Source organism: Schistocerca cancellata, chromosome 4 (assembly GCF_023864275.1).
Source record: "Schistocerca cancellata isolate TAMUIC-IGC-003103 chromosome 4, iqSchCanc2.1, whole genome shotgun sequence".
NCBI classification, from domain to species: Eukaryota; Metazoa; Arthropoda; class Insecta; order Orthoptera; family Acrididae; genus Schistocerca; species Schistocerca cancellata.
In genome coordinates, this window is record NC_064629.1 from 934,005,593 (window position 1) to 934,025,267 (window position 19,675).

Sequence of the window (19,675 nt, forward strand, 5' to 3'; positions counted from 1 at the left end):
CCATCGTTCTACCATTCCTAGACCGGCAAGGGAACTTGCTGTTCCAACAGGACAATGCACGTCCGCATGTATCCCGTGCCACCCAACGTGCTCTAGAAGGTGTAAGTCAACTACCCTGGCCAGCAAGATCTCCGGATCTGTCCCCCATTGAGCATGTTTGGGACTGGATGAAGCGTCGTCTCACGCGGTCTGCACGTCCAGCACGAACGCTGGTCCAACTGAGGCGCCAGGTGGAAATGGCATGGCAAGCCGTTCCACAGGACTACATCCAGCATCTCTACGATCGTCTCCATGGGAGAATAGCAGCCTGCATTGCTGCGAAAGGTGGATATACACTGTACTAGTGCCGCCATTGTGCATGCTCTGTTGCCTGTGTCTATGTGCCTGTGGTTCTGTCAGTGTGATCATGTGATGTATCTGACCCCATGAATGTGTCAATAAAGTTTCCCCTTCCTGGGACAATGAATTCACGGTGTTCTTATTTCAATTTCCAGGAGTGTACATACAAGTACTACAGATCCGCGTCCATTCAAACCAATCAGTCCAACATGCTACCATCGTTATTTTATACCCCCCCCCCTCCCCCCAACAGAGAAAATTACGAACTATAAAAGCTCATCCCATTTAGAAGTCACACAGGCACCAATGCTGCTGCAATAAAGCAAAGCTACGGTGCGGTCCGGCGCGGAGGAAAAGATTTCGCAATGCATCCCCAGAATAGCGAAGCGTGCAGCCCTCCAAGCATTCCTAATGGTAATACCACTCCCTCACCGAATTTACACTTCAAACTGCTGCTGCTACTGCCGCCTCTGTGGCACGATACTATTAAATATACAGACACCGCAGAGGCCACTTTAAAGTTTGATCACCTATACTCTAGGCGAATGATCGTATCCCACAGACAATACTAAGTCGCATGAAACGTTCCCTGTGGTCCTGCTTCAGACCCTGTTTCCTAACATAATTTTGTACATTGCCAAACATTTCACTTTTCTGCCATGACTTCGAGGCCAGTGTCAGGTTCTAAACTGACATTAAGAGGTTCTGATCCACGGCCTTTCGCAGGAAACTAGACTTTGCATGGTGTAGATCATATTCTTACGGCAGATAGCACAACACACCACACATCTACTGATTTTAATTGAAAGACAATTACAACATAAGCAAACTGGAAGAGTTTTGCCGCGTTGGAGTAGGTCTCCAAACTACAGTCCGAAGGTGGTTCACGAACTCTAAATTTAGACTCGTCTATCACACTGACGGAATAGCTCATGACTCTGTGCTCCCTTTCGGCTGAGTCCTAATATTGTGTTTCAGAGCTTTCCGCCCCAGAAGTTGCTGTCCATCCACCAAAACTTTTTCTCCAACTCAAACAAGCAATATCAGTCAATCATTATGTGGTAACCAGTGCACGGATGGGATGGAAAAAGACACCATCGTTGTACTGTAATAATAAGCATCACAGTTGATAGCGCGAACAATTTTACAGTAACTTCAACACCGGCTACTGATGTGACAGCATGTCTCCCCAATTTGAGTATCATAGCTAAACCACCCCTTCTCCACTTTGCGAGTATCAGTGCGAACATGGATAGAGGACTGTGCAGTACATCCATTCAGTGTTAACTCTCGAACACAGAAATCATCAAAGTATACCAGACAGCGCTTCGCATATTTCTATCACCTCGAGCATAATGTTTAATTTACGATCTATCTCTCTGCGTATGGGAGTCACAGAATATTCTCGCTGTCTTAGGGTAAAATTAGAGAGTGAAAGACCCTCCTCACATTGTCATTGGCCAACCCACCATGCAACACCGTTAGCGAATTAATCTACAACCGGCCAGAAGAAGACCGCTACACTCCACCTCTCGTGAATAAATGGAGCTTTCCGAGTCCTCACCCACCTCGAGATGCGTCCATGTCGAGGAGCTTAGCACTCCTTATCGATGTATAGTAACAGATTTCAAAGTGCCGTCATGTAATAGCAGACAGTTAAGAAGAACAAGAAAATAATTATTTTTATAGGCGATCGAGGTCCAGACAGATGGAGTTCCACGCATTTTTACGTAAATCAACTAAGCTATCAACTGTAAAGTACTGTTCTAGAGTGTAGGATCGGTACATGGAAGATGTTGGTAAGAGAGAACATAAACTCACGCACTCCTAAGGCTACAACGTTCTGCACTTAAAACAGGTCTATAATGTTGGATCACCTTAGTTCCCGACCTGTCAGACGTATGCAATGTAACCTTGTTAATATTTCTTTGTGAGAAATATATTTCAAGCCCATTACACACATCCTCCTTCCAGATTTCTCTACGAAAAACTACCTTCTCGAACTGTAAAACAATTACTCTGCGTGATCCGAGCACAATATAGCTTTCCAGAGACGCATAGTATCCACTGTTCACATCCGAACACCGTTCGGAAATTATACCATGCCTGCATCAGACCTATATAAAAGATCGTTAGTAGCGGGGGATACATCCTACAAGGAAACGATAAACCTGTAGTATCTGGGTCCGACATGCGAAAATTACAAATCATTCCATGACTAACTCTGTAAACAGCACATCTGTCGCGCAAATGTATACATGGGGATTGCAACGCTTCACAAGCTCCTATCGCTAACTTAGTTATGACGCTGAAGTCTCGATTTTACACCCAAGGTGGGACAGGGGAGGATGGAATACATCACGTAAATCAAAGTTTGTTTAGAGGAATGTGTCAAGTTTCATCAAACATGAGATGTAAGTCCTCTGATGACCGATAGGTTTACCGGTAACGTTCGCAAGTAGCCACTGCTTTAAACCGCATACAGAACACGTTGTTATATACGAGTAGAACGCTGGCTGTGTCACGCGACTGATGCATCCGGACACAACACTGGTAAAAAAATGACCTTCAGCAACTTCTCCTTCTCTAGAATCAATCAGTCAACCATTAAATCGTACCTCGTTACAGCTCCAACTCAATCGAACACCGCCCGATTTCTGTTATCCTCTAACGCAGATACAACTAAGTTTAGAGGAGAATCATTCTCTGTCTTCCTGAAAAGCATCAAATACAGTAGTCAACTGCTCGTTATAGGAACTAGTTAAAGAAAACGTGATGAACAGCGGTAAACACTCTATGGAAACCGCAATGTTAACGGAGTATAATCAGTAACATCACTGTACTAATTATTCATGAAGTATTATTTGCTCACATGTTTGAACTATAAATGACATGACGAAATTTTTTGTGCTGGATCTGGACAGAAACCCAGCAGACGTAGCCACTACCTACTAAAATACCCTTACGCACCTTCCTGGGACTTGATCAAGGCAACGATCATCAATGCTGACTAGCCGTTAAGAGACGTGAAATATAAAGGTTTTCACCAGTATTAGTTAACACATCTGAACTTGAAACGATGTGACGAATTTATTTTAACTACATCAAAACCATTACCGTCCTGTTAACTTACCACGAAACACGTTTGATATACTCTCCTTCACAAGTAACCAAGTATGCATGTGCTGAAATTTGGAATGCTATGATTTAAAATGTTCTGACGGGATTTTCTACCCAACTCGTTATTGGATTGTTAGCTAAGTAAAATCAGATGTTACAAATCGAATTTATTTACCAGCACCGAGCTGTATCAATATGAGATGAGGGTACAATTTGTTTTGCTTGCCCGGGAATCGAAATGCGTATACTTCAAATGGTTCAAATGGCTCTGAGGACTATGGGACTCAACTGCTGAGGTCATTAGTCCCCTAGAACTTAGAACTAGTTAAACCTAACTAACCTAAGGACATCACAAACATCCATGCCCCAGGCAGGATTCGAACCTGCGACCGTAGCGGTCTTGCGGTTCCAGACTGCAGCGCCTTTAACCGCACGGCCACTTCGGCCGGCATGCGCATACTGTCGCTGTTTCACATCCATAAATAGACGTTGAGTATCAACTGCTTGCTGACCAGTAGTGAGATGCTCGCATGTTTCACTAGAAGTAACAGTACCGATCGTTGTTGTTGACTATTCATGAACAGATATTACATGTGCAAATTATTTTTCGGTGGCAGGTCATTGTGGACATGCTAGGGCGCAAAATGAAATTATGAACATGTTTGTTCTGGACTATGATTGCCACCCAGATACGTTCAAAGCCTAGAGATCTGAATTGGAATTCCAGTCGAGGACCCAAAATTGCAACGTCTCAAGTTCTAATTAAATATGAACACTGTGAACGACATAACCATTCCTAAATTAAATGAAATAAACTTTTCAGTGCTAGTTTACTGGCGACAGAGTTTGTGCCTTTGGCGGCTGCTGCCTTTGTTATGGCACCATTTTAATAGGTTCTGGCGCTGTTGGTAGTGAAGGGATACTGTGTTTAGTGCGGATTCTGAACCACTGTGCGATCTAACATTCTGGACTTGACGTTACCATAGGTGAATTTGATCTTTTCGTGAATGCTAAAAATTGACGTGGCGAGTGAGGCTCGAACCTATACCGGGCAATTATCAAACGGTCAGCCCAGCAGACCACTGCTACTAACAATTGGTAATGTCCTGATTGTGTTGTGTCGGACGATGCGCCTAGAAGCTGTGATACAATCCGGCCCTCTCAATTACCTGGTTAATTACCTGCTAGTTTCTAATGCGGGTATTATTCTAATCTCATGACTGCGTGATATAAGGACCATTCTATTCTGCATAGCTCTGATTTGATGCCAATATGAAATTTTTTCACTGACAACTAATGTTTTAGTTCGAGAAATACAATTCCAGCGTATGAAGTTACCAGATAATTTGATGATTACTGCCATGCTTGCTGTTATTATCTTCACTAGGCTGGTACTAGGTATGTGACTGAAGGAAAGGTATATGCTCTTTGATCATTTTAAGAACCATCAGCCCAAATATAGAAGTTATGTAGTTCCTTCCACGTATAGGGAATACGTTTCGATTTAATGTCGGAAATCTCCAATTCTTCGTTAATCACATTAAAATTAAATTAATTGCTGAAACTTTATTTGAGAGCAGAAATCGTGATGCTTTTCTTTATTTATTTGCGCTTAACAACGATGCTTGTAAATTGCGAAATCTGGAGGTAAAACACTATTCAAAATGCAGGGATGTTAATGTCTGCCGTTAAATGTTAAGTGTTTGCTTTACAGTTGACTTGGTCAGATTGTTGTGAATCATATAGGAGTTACATTGCTGCTGATTAATATCTACCTCATTTTTGTTTGTCGCGTTTAATAAACTACGGAAAAGACCGTATGCAGTATGCAATATAGTAATAAGAGTTGATTACAACTTATCACGATAACGGTACAAAAAAGTCTACCTTCTTAAGGCAAAATACTCCTAATCATTACGAATTAGCAAGAGAAAGTTAAAAAATCTTACAGTGCCACACTTAAGTCAATATTATTGACTAAAACAGAAAAAAGGGATTAACATGTGTGCAATTCTGTAAATGTTGTGTCTATACATCCACGGACTAGAGAATAGAGGTAGCGATATAATGGCGGAGAGGTTTTCATTCGATGTCTTTACTGATTGTTGATCTGCCTTCGAGATTCTATTTTACAGAGGAGGAAAAGGTGTTGTGGCCCCCTGTATGTGGACCGACAGCAAGCAGAATTTACAATTTTATGTCCGAACAATTTACCCCTACGCTAGCAGCCATCAGCAACGAACCTTGCCTACTTGTCACGTCAGTCGTAGATTCGTCAGCTAAACAGCGACGTAAATAGCGAAACCAGCTGCAGTTTCTGTTGAAACGAGCTTCCTGGAATCAAAATTATTCGTTTGATACCTTCTACATCATCCTCTAAGGGAAAATCATTGAGGATATTTAATGAGAATGGTAAGATATTTGTGAGTAAATTTAGAAGGAAACTTTTGCACCAGTCCAGGAAGTAATTCGAAGGCCACACTGCTGCCAAATGTATGCTGCAATGTTGCCAATTCTCCATTAGACTGGTGACAGGCAGAATACGCCTGCTAACGCGAAAAGTCTCTTCAGCTGGTAACCATAGGACGAGCTCGCGCAACACAGACGTGGCAGGGCCGGCGTTGGCGCTAGCGCCGGTTGCTACCACTTTGATGGGGACCTGAATTAACAAACGTAAAGGCCAATTTCCTACCGATTGCAACTTGAACATCAGATATAAATATCGAGGGAATAATTTACGGGGCCCTCCTTTTAAGTAGCTGTCTTAGCAATTTTTGTTATTATATCTTATAAGAACTGTAAACTAAAAGAAATTATTCTCCAGAAGCGATTAGGTTCCGTAGTATCACCTGACGCCGTAACGAATGAGTAAATAATATTCTTTTTGGTATTAAATATGTGAAAATAATTTTTATTGCGTAGGATTTCTTTGGCAGAACTGGTGACACGTAATACAACAGATGAAACCATAACATGGCACTGTTTACAAAACGCGAACATCAACAAAGACATTTCTGTAAACTACGAATTACAAATTGTATCATCTACATGTCACAAGCCGCGTTAAGGTGTGTGACATAGGGCACTTTCTACATCACGATGAGTTCTCCAATTGTTTGCTCCATTCACGAATGTTTCGTGGGAAGCACGATTGCTGGTAAGCATCTATGTGCATTGTAATCTCTCTAATTGTATCTTCACGGTCTTGCTGCGAGATATAAGTAGGAAGAAGCAATTTGTTGTCCGATTATTCAAGGTACCTACGGTCTAGGTATTAAACAGTAGACCAAACCACCGTGGAGGCTGCCTCTTTTGCAGCGTCTTCACATGGAATTGAAAGAGCAATTCTCTGACGCTTTCATGCTTACTAAATAATCCAGTAACTTAAGGATTACATGGATCTTCTCTATTTTGGCTGTCTTACCTGGTACGGATCTCAGAATGATGAGCAGTATTTAAGTATTGGTCAAACGATTGTAAGAAGTCAAGATTGTAAGAAGTCAAGGAACAGTGCATCTAGCTGTGTCTACTGTTTTATGGAATCTCGTGGGTGGGCGAACGGAGCGTTCTGAGTTGCACACGTTCCTTGTTTATGGAAATCGTGTTGATTCTTATAGAGTAGATTTTGAAACTTCGAACTTGTTTAATGTTCGAGCGTAGACATATTACGAATTTCTACAACAAACCGACGTCAGAAATGTAGACCTATAGTTTTGTGCATCTTTCCGACGACCCTTCCAGAAAATGAGAATAATCTGTGCCTTTTTCCAATCATTAGGATGGCTCATCAGGACATTTACGGTAAAATGGTGTTGGGAAAGGAGCAAGTTCTTTCGCATACTTCGTATATAATCCAGTTGGTATACTTGTAGATGCAGTGCCCATTCTCCTGATGAGTGGTTTCTGTAGCTTTACTATCCCGTGGTCACGTAGTTCTATATCTATTTTGTCGTTCATGCGACGACCTAAAGGAGGGACGATGTTTCGTTTACAGAAGTAACTAAAGTTCGTATTTAGTATGCACTATACTCAGAAAAATTAAATACAACTTATCACGATAAAGGTACAAAAAAACGTCGGTCTGATTTATTCGAAGTATCCCAAGTCGTTACCGATTATCAACAGGTAATGTAAATTCGGCCGTGAAATGCTCTTTGTCTATTTTCAGTCCACAGTCATACAGCAGCGTCACAGAACTACCACAAACGTTTGGAATTTAGCAGTGTGTGCAGATACATAAAGTAATAAAGTACAAGTAAAGGAATAAATCCGAAATTTTTGATTTGTAATGATATGGCACGAAAAAATTCATTTTCTTTACCATTTGTTATCCATATGCCTGTCTTTCTGTCTGCTAAGACATCTTGTTCTCAGGACATGTAAAGATATGAAGCAGAAATTTGTGCCACGTGCTAAGGTCTACGGTCCCGTGGCTGTGTGAATAAATTTATGCTCCTAAGTTACTTCTATCGAAAGATACAGCCTGGTGTGTCAAACATTCTGATACTCGCAGTTTAATCCATAAAAGCTACAGACGTATATTGGTCGGAATTATTGGGCCTGCGGGTTTAGCGGTATAGTGCGTGCCTCCGATTAGAAAAGTCTCAGGATCGAATCTCGTTTATACTATGGACTTTTCAGTCTTCATTTTAACCTATTGTTCTGAATGATGTAACGATTGGCGAGAAACATCGCGTGTTTCGGTTTACCCATTTAACTGTACTTCGCTTCTCACCGCTTGGATGACTGGAGTAGTTTAGGGACACACAAGTCACCGAAGTGGTGTTCAATACAAAAACTTGCACCTGGGCATTAAGCAAAAGGAATTACTGCTATCTAAGTACGTAAGTGTGTTTGTACAGAACTCACATAGTGCGAGTCATACTCGCACTTTTCTGTATGGTGTTTTGCACTCAGTATTAAATAAAAATAATCTCTCTTTTATGCTCCCGTCGGTACTGAAGTCCTGCCTGCACAAATAACTCAAAGTAATATGCCTTATCATTGACGTCAAACAAAATTAATTCTTTCACTTTGTTGGCCTCATCGGATTTGATAGCATTTACCATGCGAAAAAAAAGTATTGTTCCCATAGTCGTATTGGTCTTCTTCATCAATGATCACAAAATAATTTATAAACAATAGTCCTTTTAATGACTGAAAAAGAGGGAAATAGACTAATTCAGTTATGTGTATAACGACACAATGGATTTAGTCTCCTCCTCTACAACAGCATTTAGCCGCCGGGGAACAGATGAAACAAGTTTCCGGATGAATCTGTTATTCTGCGTCAGTTCTTCCCATGAATCATGAACTGCTTCGGACAGCGATGCCTTGGTTGTTGGAGTAGGTCTTCTACACCTAATAATTTTCTCCATCTCTGCCCTTACGTGCTCTATAGGATTGAGGTCAGCACCTTTTGGAGGCCAGTCCAGGAGATCGATGTCTCCATTCGTTTGAAACCATTGTCTTACACAGTTTGCTGTATGGACTGTAGAACGGTCATGTTGGAATATTATACTGCCTCCCGAAAACCTCTGACGAATAGAAGGAACCATTATGTTCTCCAGTATGTGGCAGTAGTAATGACTTGCAAGCGGGCAGTCTAGTTGCCACAAAACGCCACAACCATCTGCTGATATTCATCCCCAAACAGTGACGGAAGTTCGGCCACACCTTTGCCTCTGATAGGCACAGTTTCTGTCAAATCTCGCTCCACATTGACGATATACAAAGACAGAACTGAAACTTCCTGGAAGATTAAAACTGTGTGCCAGACCGAGACTCGAACTCGGGACCTTTGGCTTGCGAGGGCAATTGCTCTACCATCTAAGCCACCCAAGCACGACTCACGCACCGTCCTCACAGCTTTACTTCTGCCAGTACCTCGTCTCCTACCTTTCAAACTTTACAGAAGCCCTGTCGGTCCGGCTCACAGTTTTAATCTGCCAGGAAGTTTCATATCAGCGCACACTCCGCAGCAAAGTGAAAATCATATTCTAGAGGGACAGAACTACTTGGCGCAGTAGAAAACACCTTCTCGTCCGTAAATATAGCCTGCTCCCAGTTTGAAAGTGACTTATTCCTGTACTCCAGAGCGAAGTTTAACCTGGCAGCCCTACGTTGCTCTTTCAACATTTCCATAACCGCGGATTTTCGTCCATACCTTCCCTTCTAGTTGAGACTTCGCCGTACTGTCGAACTGCTCACGCTTAGCTGAAGGATGTTCCTTATTTCTGTGCTGGTCCTGAATGGGTCGTCATCACTGCATTGGAGTGTACTATTGTCTTGATACTCCGTAGTAGTCCGTGGACTCCCATCCGCCCATCCATTATCCTCTTTACCCAGCGATTAATTGTAGATCTGCTGAATCCTAGGGCACGGGAAATGGAGCTGTTACAGTATCCATCTTCATAAAGCGCAAGAATACGACCTTTATCGAATTCCTTGTGCTGAGACATCGCAGGTAAGAATCTAGTGACAAGGCAAGAGGAAACGAAGTGGCATACAAGCGGGACAGCACTTTCTTCGCCTCAGAAGACACATTCATTCCCGTCTACATGTTACAAAAAGTATTTCATAAATAAGTTCCTCTTAAGTATTATTTTGAGTATCATGGCAATTATTTTGTCCTTCATAGTAATAATGAAATCGTTTCCAGAGATTTAAAGCAACATTTAGATTCATGTAGTGATTCAGGTCATGGTGTTCTCGCTAAAGCACGCCATACACGTCTGTAACAACACATTCGGCCAGTGGCGGGTTAGCGTAGTGGCTAAAGCGCTAGTTTTGAAAACTCTTGGAGTGAGGTACGAATCCTATCATTACAACTATTTTTGAATCTGATGTAAACAACGAGTAAAAGTTTAGATGGACAATGCTACTTTTATCGTTTACATTATTTGCAGTATTATCTGTATTCGCCTTCGAATGCTTTGTGGAGGAAATCAAGAACATTTAATCTCCAGTAGCTTCCGTATTATACAGGGTGTTTCAAAAATGACCGGTATATTTGAAACGGCAATAAAAACTAAACGAGCAGCGATAGAAATACACCGTTTGTTGCAATATGCTTGGGACAACAGTAAATTTTCAGGCAGACAAACTTTCGAAATTACAGTAGTTACAATTGTCAACAACAGATGGCGCTGCGGTCTGGGAAACTCTATAGTACGATATTTTCCACATATCCACCATGCGTAGCTATAATATGGCGTAGTCTCTGAATGAAATTACCCGAAACCTTTGACAACGTGTCTGGCGGAATGGCTTCACATGCAGATGAGATGTACTGCTTCAGCTGTTCAATTGTTTCTGGATTCTGGCGGTACACCTGGTCTTTCAAGTGTCCCCACAGAAAGAAGTCACAGGGGTTCATGTCTGGCGAATAGGGAGGCCAATCCACGCCGCCTCCTGTATGTTTCGGATAGCCCAAAGCAATCACACGATCATCGAAATATTCATTCAGGAAATTAAAGACGTCGGCCGTGCGATGTGGCCGGGCACCATCTTGCATAAACCACGAGGTGTTCGCAGTGTCGTCTAAGGCAGTTTGTACCGCCACAAATTCACGAAGAATGTCCAGATAGCGTGATGCAGTAATCGTTTCGGATCTGAAAAATGGGCCAATGATTCCTTTGGAAGAAATGGCGGCCCAGACCAGTACTTTTTGAGGATGCAGGGACGATGGGACTGCAACATGGGGCTTTTCGGTTCCCCATATGCGCCAGTTCTGTTTATTGACGAAGCCGTCCAGGTAAAAATAAGCTTCGTCAGTAAACCAAATGCTGCCCACATGCATATCGCCGTCATCAATCCTGTGCACTATATCGTTAGCGAATGTCTCTCGTGCAGCAATGGTAGCGGCGCTGAGGGGTTGCCGCGTTTGAATTTTGTATGGATAGAGGTGTAAACTCTGGCGCATGAGACGATACGTGGACGTTGGCGTCATTTGGACCGCAGCTGCAACACGGCGAACGGAAACCCGAGGCCGCTGTTGGATCACCTGCTGCGCTAGCTGCGTGTTTCCCTCTGTGGTTGCCGTACGCGGTCGCCCTACCTTTCCAGCACGTTCATCCGTCATGTTCCCAGTCCGTTGAAATTTTTCAAACAGATCCTTTATTGTATCGGTCCTTTGGTTACATTAAACCTCCGTTGAAAACTTCGTCTTGTTGCAACAACACTGTGTTCTAGGCGGTGGAATTCCAACACCAGAAAAATCCTCTCTTCTAGGGAATAAACCATGTTGTCCACAGCACACTTGCACGTTGTGAACAGCACACGCTTACAGCAGAAAGACGACGTACAGAATGGCGCATCCACAGACTGCGTTGTCTTCTATATCTTTCACATCACTTGCAGCGCCATCTGTTGTTGACAATTGTAACTACTGTAATTTCGAAAGTTTGTCCGCCTGAAAATGTACTGTTGTCCCAAGCATATTGCAACAAACGGTGTATTTCTATCGCTGCTCGTTTAGTTTTTATTGCCGTTTCAAATATACCGGTCATTTTTGAAACACCCTGTAAATACGCCTCAGTTTCAAGATGAACGCAGCCTTCAGTATATAATATTTCTGTATTTCTAGCAGTACCATACCTACAGGTGCTAAACTCTGCTTCAGATAGATTTCTACAGCTATACGAACACAGTTTGTGATGCCTCTTATGATAAGTACTCACGCAGTGCTGTCAGACGAAGAGATATACCTGCCCCAGGCTTTGGGGACTTTGATTTAAAACTCTTCCTACCTCGACAATAAGCAATTCATTTTTGTGAAATCAGAGAACGTTGTTGCTTAAGACGTTTTAAGAGGAAACTAAAGTCCTTCACCTGCAACAACATTAAAATAGAGGGCTGTAGGTCTATTACAGGCCATATTTTGTCACATTTCGCTGTTAGGAAGGAAAAGAACTGATCAATATGAAAACAAATCTCCCAGCAGAAATGGAGGAACGAAATAAAACCTCTCGTGTTGGGAGGTTATGCGATGTTATTTCAGTGATTACAGAATCAACTGAAAATAACAATGCAGGTGGCATCACGAGCAGACTGCTGGTGTATGATGTTGCACTACCTCAACCGGAATTGATGCAGAGCCTTATTCTTAAATTCTGCAATCGGTATGTATCCACTGCACATGAAATTACTGTTACGGTATAGTTACGGATCCTAGTTTGATAACTGCGTGGTGTGGGTTCGATTCTCACATAGGTCGTTCATTTTTAACACTCACTAACGGATATACTGCATCTCTGGCAACGCCAACTGAAGAATATTATGTCACGCCATAGTTCAGAATCCTCTTAAACACCATATCCCTTCGCCAGCAAGAGGGTCAGCGACGGTTTAAATTGCGCCAAAAGAAAGGCGGTAGTCGCAGAAGACAGAAATTCTGTTCGGGTAAACATGCCCTAAATTTTTTTTCATTGATGACCCAATGGGCATTACGTTCATAGGGCTGATATTTAATGTAAATTTGAGACGTAGAAAATTTTGGTGATGGAGTGGAGCTCGAATTCGGTTCTCTATGAATGGAACATATCTGGATTGGAATCATGCTCCAGTACAAAAATATTAAAAATTTCCTTGTATAATTTTCATTTTTAATCTCCTCTTCATGAATTGTCAACAATAACGTTAGCTGCCATTATTTCTAGTCAAATATGTGAGCATCTTATTACTGGTGAGCCAGCAGTTAATAATTTATATTGTTTATGGATGGATAAGGGCGACAGTGGGCGCCGGGTTCGTTTCCTGGGCAGAAAACGAGTGTACCGTTATTACATACACTCCTGGAAATTGAAATAAGAACACCGTGAATTCATTGTCCCAGGAAGGGGAAACTTTATTGACACATTCCTGGGGTCAGATACATCACATGATCACACTGACAGAACCACAGGCACATAGACACAGGCAACAGAGCATGCACAATGTCGGCACTAGTACAGTGTATATCCACCTTTCGCAGCAATGCAGGCTGCTATTCTCCCATGGAGACGATCGTAGAGATGCTGGATGTAGTCCTGTGGAACGGCTTGCCATGCCATTTCCACCTGGCGCCTCAGTTGGACCAGCGTTCGTGCTGGACGTGCAGACCGCGTGAGACGACGCTTCATCCAGTCCCAAACATGCTCAATGGGGGACAGATCCGGAGATCTTGCTGGCCAGGGTAGTTGTCTTACACCTTCTAGAGCACGTTGGGTGGCACGGGATACATGCGGACGTGCATTGTCCTGTTGGAACAGCAAGTTCCCTTGCCGGTCTAGGAATGGTAGAACGATGGGTTCGATGACGGTTTGGATGTACCGTGCACTATTCAGTGTCCCCTCGACGATCACCAGTGGTGTACGGCCAGTGTAGGAGATCGCTCCCCACACCATGATGCCGGGTGTTGGCCCTGTGTGCCTCGGTCGTATGCAGTCCTGATTGTGGCGCTCACCTGCACGGCGCCAAACACGCATACGACCATCATTGGCACCAAGGCAGAAGCGACTCTCATCGCTGAAGACGACACGTCTCATTCGTCCCTCCATTCACGCCTGTCGCGACACCACTGGAGGCGGGCTGCACGATGTTGGGGCGTGAGCGGAAGACGGCCTAACGGTGTGCGGGACCGTAGCCCAGCTTCATGGAGACGGTTGCGAATGGTCCTCGCCGATACCCCAGGAGCAACAGTGTCCCTAATTTGCTGGGAAGTGGCGGTGCGGTCCCCTACGGCACTGCGTAGGATCCTACGGTCTTGGCGTGCATCCGTGCGTCGCTGCGGTCCGGTCCCAGGTCGACGGGCACGTGCACCTTCCGCCGACCACTGGCGACAACATCGATGTACTGTGGAGACCTCACGCCCCACGTGTTGAGCAATTCGGCGGTACGTCCACCCGGCCTCCTGCATGCCCACTATACGCCCTCGCTCAAAGTCCGTCAACTGCACATACGGTTCACGTCCACGCTGTCGCGGCATGCTACCAGTGTTAAAGACTGCGATGGAGCTCCGTATGCCACGGCAAACTGGCTGACACTGACGGCGGCGGTGCACAAATGCTGCGCAGCTAGCGCCATTCGACGGCCAACACCGCGGTTCCTGGTGTGTCCGCTGTGCCGTGCGTGTGATCATTGCTTGTACAGCCCTCTCGCAGTGTCCGGAGCAAGTATGGAGGGTCTGACACACCGGTGTCAATGTGTTCTTTTTTCCATTTCCAGGAGTGTATTAATAAATCTCGCTGCTGGTGGATTCGATATTTAATATTTGGTTTTTCTTAGTTACCCATCCAATAACGTGCTGGGTACCAAACCCCGTCACAAAGTTTTACCTCACACCATTCCAGTTTTCAACACGTGCTCACGTGGTTACGTGTGAAGGAAAGTACATTAAACGTCTTTCGTGGTTAGTTAGCAGGGAGATAAGGATCTTGATTTAGCACAAAAAATTCGTCATTTAGTTTCAAGTTCAGGTGTGCTAACTAACAGCTTACAAATCAATCGTTTGACAAATACTTGAAAGCTACTCATCATTCTAAAAGCCAAACAAGAGCAACACCGTTAGTTACACGGTTATTTAGTAAGCACGAAAGCTTCAGAGCGATGCTTAATCACATTTAGTTGTAGACGCTGCAACAGAGGGATCTCACATGTAGGTATGCACAACTACATGAAAGGAACTACATAATTACTATATTTGGGCAGATGGTTCTAAAAATGATCAAAGAGCATATACCTTTCCTTCAATCACATGCCTAGTACCAGCCTAATGAAGATAATAACAGCAACCATGCCAGTAATCATCAAATTATCTGGTAACTTCACATGCTGGAATTGTATTTCTCGAATTAAAACATTAGTTGTCATAGAAAAAATTTCATATTGGCATCAAATTAGAGGTATGCAGACTAGAATGGTCCTTATATCACGCAGTCACAAGATTAGAATAGTACCTGCATTAGAAACTTGCAGGTAATTAAACAGGTAATCGTGAGAGCCTGTAACGGAACTGAAATGATGGTGGGCTGACAGTAATTTGGAGCCCGCGCGTCTGAAACGGGCGCGCTTGTGTGAGACTGCCAGGGAGTGCACCCTGATGCCATCTATTGGCGAAACTGGGAATAGCGCTGCCTGTCAGACAATGCACTAAGCTCTCAGAGTCAAATGTATTCTTTTTCTTGGTAATTATAAGTTAATACTGTATAATTTAATGTTGTAAAACGCTAGTAGTAAATTATTATGACTGGTATGAACTCCAGGGTAGTAAATATAAATATTTTTAAATACTAAATGATTTCGGTAAAAAGGTGGTAGGGGAACGCCCCCACTCTTGGTGATACGAGCGTAGCTAGGGGTAGCTGGAGACACAGGGACTGAACAAGAGAATGGCCTGGGGAGTGTTGACGTGAGCGGACGTGCGTAACTGTGCTCACGCAAAAGTGATTTTGCAACAGCGAAGAGGCGAATATCGTCGCCGTTTGTGGAGTAGAACGCGACGAATGGTTGTCGAAGCCGCCTCTATGCCACTGGGGCTGATTGTAAGAGTTCCTGCGCCCAGAATTTATGGCGGACGTGCAGTAGCTTATACGAGTGCTACAGCTCATAGTTCCAGCCGCCATTAAGGGCATGAGGCGTGAAGAGCTGCGTTAGCCACCGGCGTCTCACCACCAGCACCAACACGTCTAGCCAAGGCAAGACTGCTTGCAATTGTTAAGTCGAACTTTGTATACATGTAAAAGGAGAATACCAGTTTTCTTTCATGCAAGTGCAGAGGACAGAATATAGTAATGAGTAAAATTACGACGCATGTTGTTCATTGTAAAGTGTAGTAACCTCAAACATAGTATAGTGAAATCAGACTGAGGCCACCATCGCCTCTTTCATTTACAATTCTTTTGGTTGTAGAATACTTTAGCGTATAAGAATGTTGAAAAGAGCAATGGTCACACCAGAATGAGTCGCCTATTTACAGTTACTTAAATTTTTCTGAGCAACCTTTGAAGTAAAGTCACTTAACTAATTCTGTATCAATGGTCCAAAGAGTAATATCCAAAATCATTAAATAAGTTGAAGGATAGAATTTTGTTAAGCAAAGTTGCATAACCTGTCTTGGTAGTAATTACCAAGCCAACTCACAGAAATTGAGAGAGTATTTGCTTTGTAGAATCATCTAGAATGATCAGAAATAGTAATATTCAGAATTAAGTTTAAATTCAACTCAAGCCATTTCACTTTGAAACGAGCCCAAAAAATTGATTTATTCTTTTGCTCCTTCAGAGCTGGCGACCGTAGTTATAAGTATTTTCAGGAGGATTCGACGGTAAGTCTGCTGCTCTCGTCGTGCTGATAGGATTATCCACTGCTGCCAGCAGTGGTGATTGGATACATAAGCTCACTACCAAGTTAAGTGGGTCAGGTAGGCAGTGTTACCGAGTGAACTGTAGGGCACTGTAGGCCGTGGATTGAACCCGTTCAATCATCACAGCTCTTAGGGAAATAGTCCGGTTAGGAGTGTACTAATCATTAGGTAAATACTGGCGAGTAACGGTCAAAAATGTATACGCAAGTCAATTTAGCAAGGTCCACGTAGCACCTAGTTAATGTGGTGCAATGGCGAGGGTAGGAGTGGAGTAAAAGTGAGCTGAGCTTGTGGCAGCTGTGCTGGATTCAAATATTAACTACGTGAATTCACTACTGCCTCTTACCATTGGGACTGAGCTATTTACAGTTAAAATACGTAGCAGTAAGCGCAAAGGCGTGACAGCTACAAGTCCGTATTGGTTTTATACATACGGAATTGGGAAGTGGGTCATTCCGTCAGTGGAGGGGGTTAAAACAACCGAGTCAGTGGAGAACATACCCCATTTACTGATGGAAAGATTCAGCGGTTCGGTCGCAAGCCTGATTTTTTCACAGCTTCTAGGCGCTTCGCCGGACACAACAACACAATCAGGGCGCTGATATTCGTGTGTGGCAATGGTCTGTTGGATTGATAGTAGTTCGATAGTTTCCCGGGTCAACTTTTAGCATTCACGAAAAGATCTAATTCACCTATGGTAACGCCAAGTCCAGAATGTTAGGTCGCACAGTGGTTCAGAATCCGCATTAAACACAGTATCCCTTCACTATCAACAGCGCCAGAACCTGTTCAAATGGCGCCATAACAAAGGCAGCAGCCGCCAAAGGCACAAACTCTATCGCCAGTAAACTATCACTAAAAAATTTATTTCATTTAATTTAGGAATGATTATTTCGTTCACAGTGTTCATATTTAATTTGAACTTGAGACGTTGCAATTTTTGGTCCTCGACTGGAATTCGAATTCGGATCTCTATGAATGGAACGTATCTGGGTGGCAATTGTAGTCCAGTACAAACATGTTCACAATTCCATTTTACGCCCTAGCATGTGCACACTGACCTACCACCGAAAAATAATTTGCATAATTAATATCTGTTCATGAATTGACAACAATAACGATAGGTACAGTTATGTCTAGTGAAACATGCGAGCATCTCACTATCCGTCAGCAAGCAGTTGATACTTGACGTCTATTTATGGATGTGAAACACCGACAGTACGCGCATTTCGATTCCCGGGCAAACAAAACAAATTGTACCCTCATCTCATATTGATACAGCTCGCTGCTGGTAAATAAATTCGATTTGTAACATCTGAATTTACTTAGTTAACAATCCGATGACGTGCTGGGTAGAAAATCCTGTCACAACATTTTAAATCATAGCATTTCAAATTTCAGCACATACGTACTTGGTTACTTGTGAAGGGGAGTATATTAAACGTGTTTCGTGGTTAGTTGACAGGGCGATAATGGTTTTGATGTAGTTGAAATAATTTCGTTAATTCGTTTCAAGTTCAGATGTGTTAACTAATACTGGTGAAAACCTTTACATTTCACGTCTCTTAACGGCTAGTCAGCATTGAAGATAGTTGCCTTGATCAAGTCCAGGGCAGGTGCGAAAGTGTATTTTAGTTAGTGGAGGATTTCTGTCCAGATCCAGAACAGAAAATTTCGTCATGTCGTTTACAGTTCAAACATGTGAGCAAATAATACTTCGTGAATAATTAGTACCGTGACGTTACTGATTATATTCCATTAATATTGCGGTTTCTATAGAGCGTTTACCGCTGTTTATCGGGTTTCCTTTAACTAGTTCCCTTAACGACCAGTTTATGCCAAAACCTATCGTCACTGGGACATTTAGCAGGTGCGAAAAACCTTATACAGAGGACAAATACTTCAAACTGTCATAGACCGTTATTAGTCTAGACATTGTCTCAGAATATTTTGTTCATACAAACATTTACTTTGTGTAAGGATTGCTGCGTAGTTTATGTGCCATAGTTAGTTGTTGCATATTGTACGATGGTTTTGAACTTTGTCCACTGTTCCTCAACACTATCTGTACTTGAGACCAAATTTTGTGTTGAACCGTCAAGGCGCTGCAGTCATGGACTGTGCGGCTGGTCCCGGCAGAGGTTCGAGTCCTCCCTCGGGTGTGGATGTGTGTGTTTGTGCTTAGGATAATTTAGGTTAAGTAGTGTGTAAGCTTAGGGATGACCTTAGCAGTTGTTGTGTACATAGTTCCGCGTAGTCAGCGCGTACGCAACTTTCCCACTAGAGCGCGCCCCGCTAAGCACAACAGCGCAGGCGCAGTGCTTGGTTGGTCTCCGCACTACGAGATACCGCTGCCGTAGAGACGGACCAAATTCTGCTTCCACCGATCCGCATATTAATGTGTAATGCAGCCAATGAGATTGCTGCTAACGTAGAACTTTTTCTCCTCGCAATTCGCACTCGCGCAGTGATACAAGAACGCGCGAGGCATTATAACGAGTGTACAGACCTCCGATTATCAGTCTGCATTTGTCTGCACCAGTATGTACCAGTCTGCATTAGTCTGTACCAGTCTGTACGAGCTCTACATTTGTCTGTACCAATCTATAGTCAAGTTTCAGTCTGCGCCTAATAAGATTACCATATTCCTGTACATAGTCATGAAGATAAATGTATAGACACTTTTGTCAAGTATCAGAGATATGTGGGAGAATGAGATTAACGTACCAATACCAAAGGAATTTCAGATTGTCAATTGTAAATAGCATCCAGAACCAAGTTAAGTAACTTTTATGCTTGTTATTATTTTAATAAATGTGTGTGAAAATTAATCAAGTTCTGTTTAAAGTTGGTCACCGTCAATCTGCTACTCTA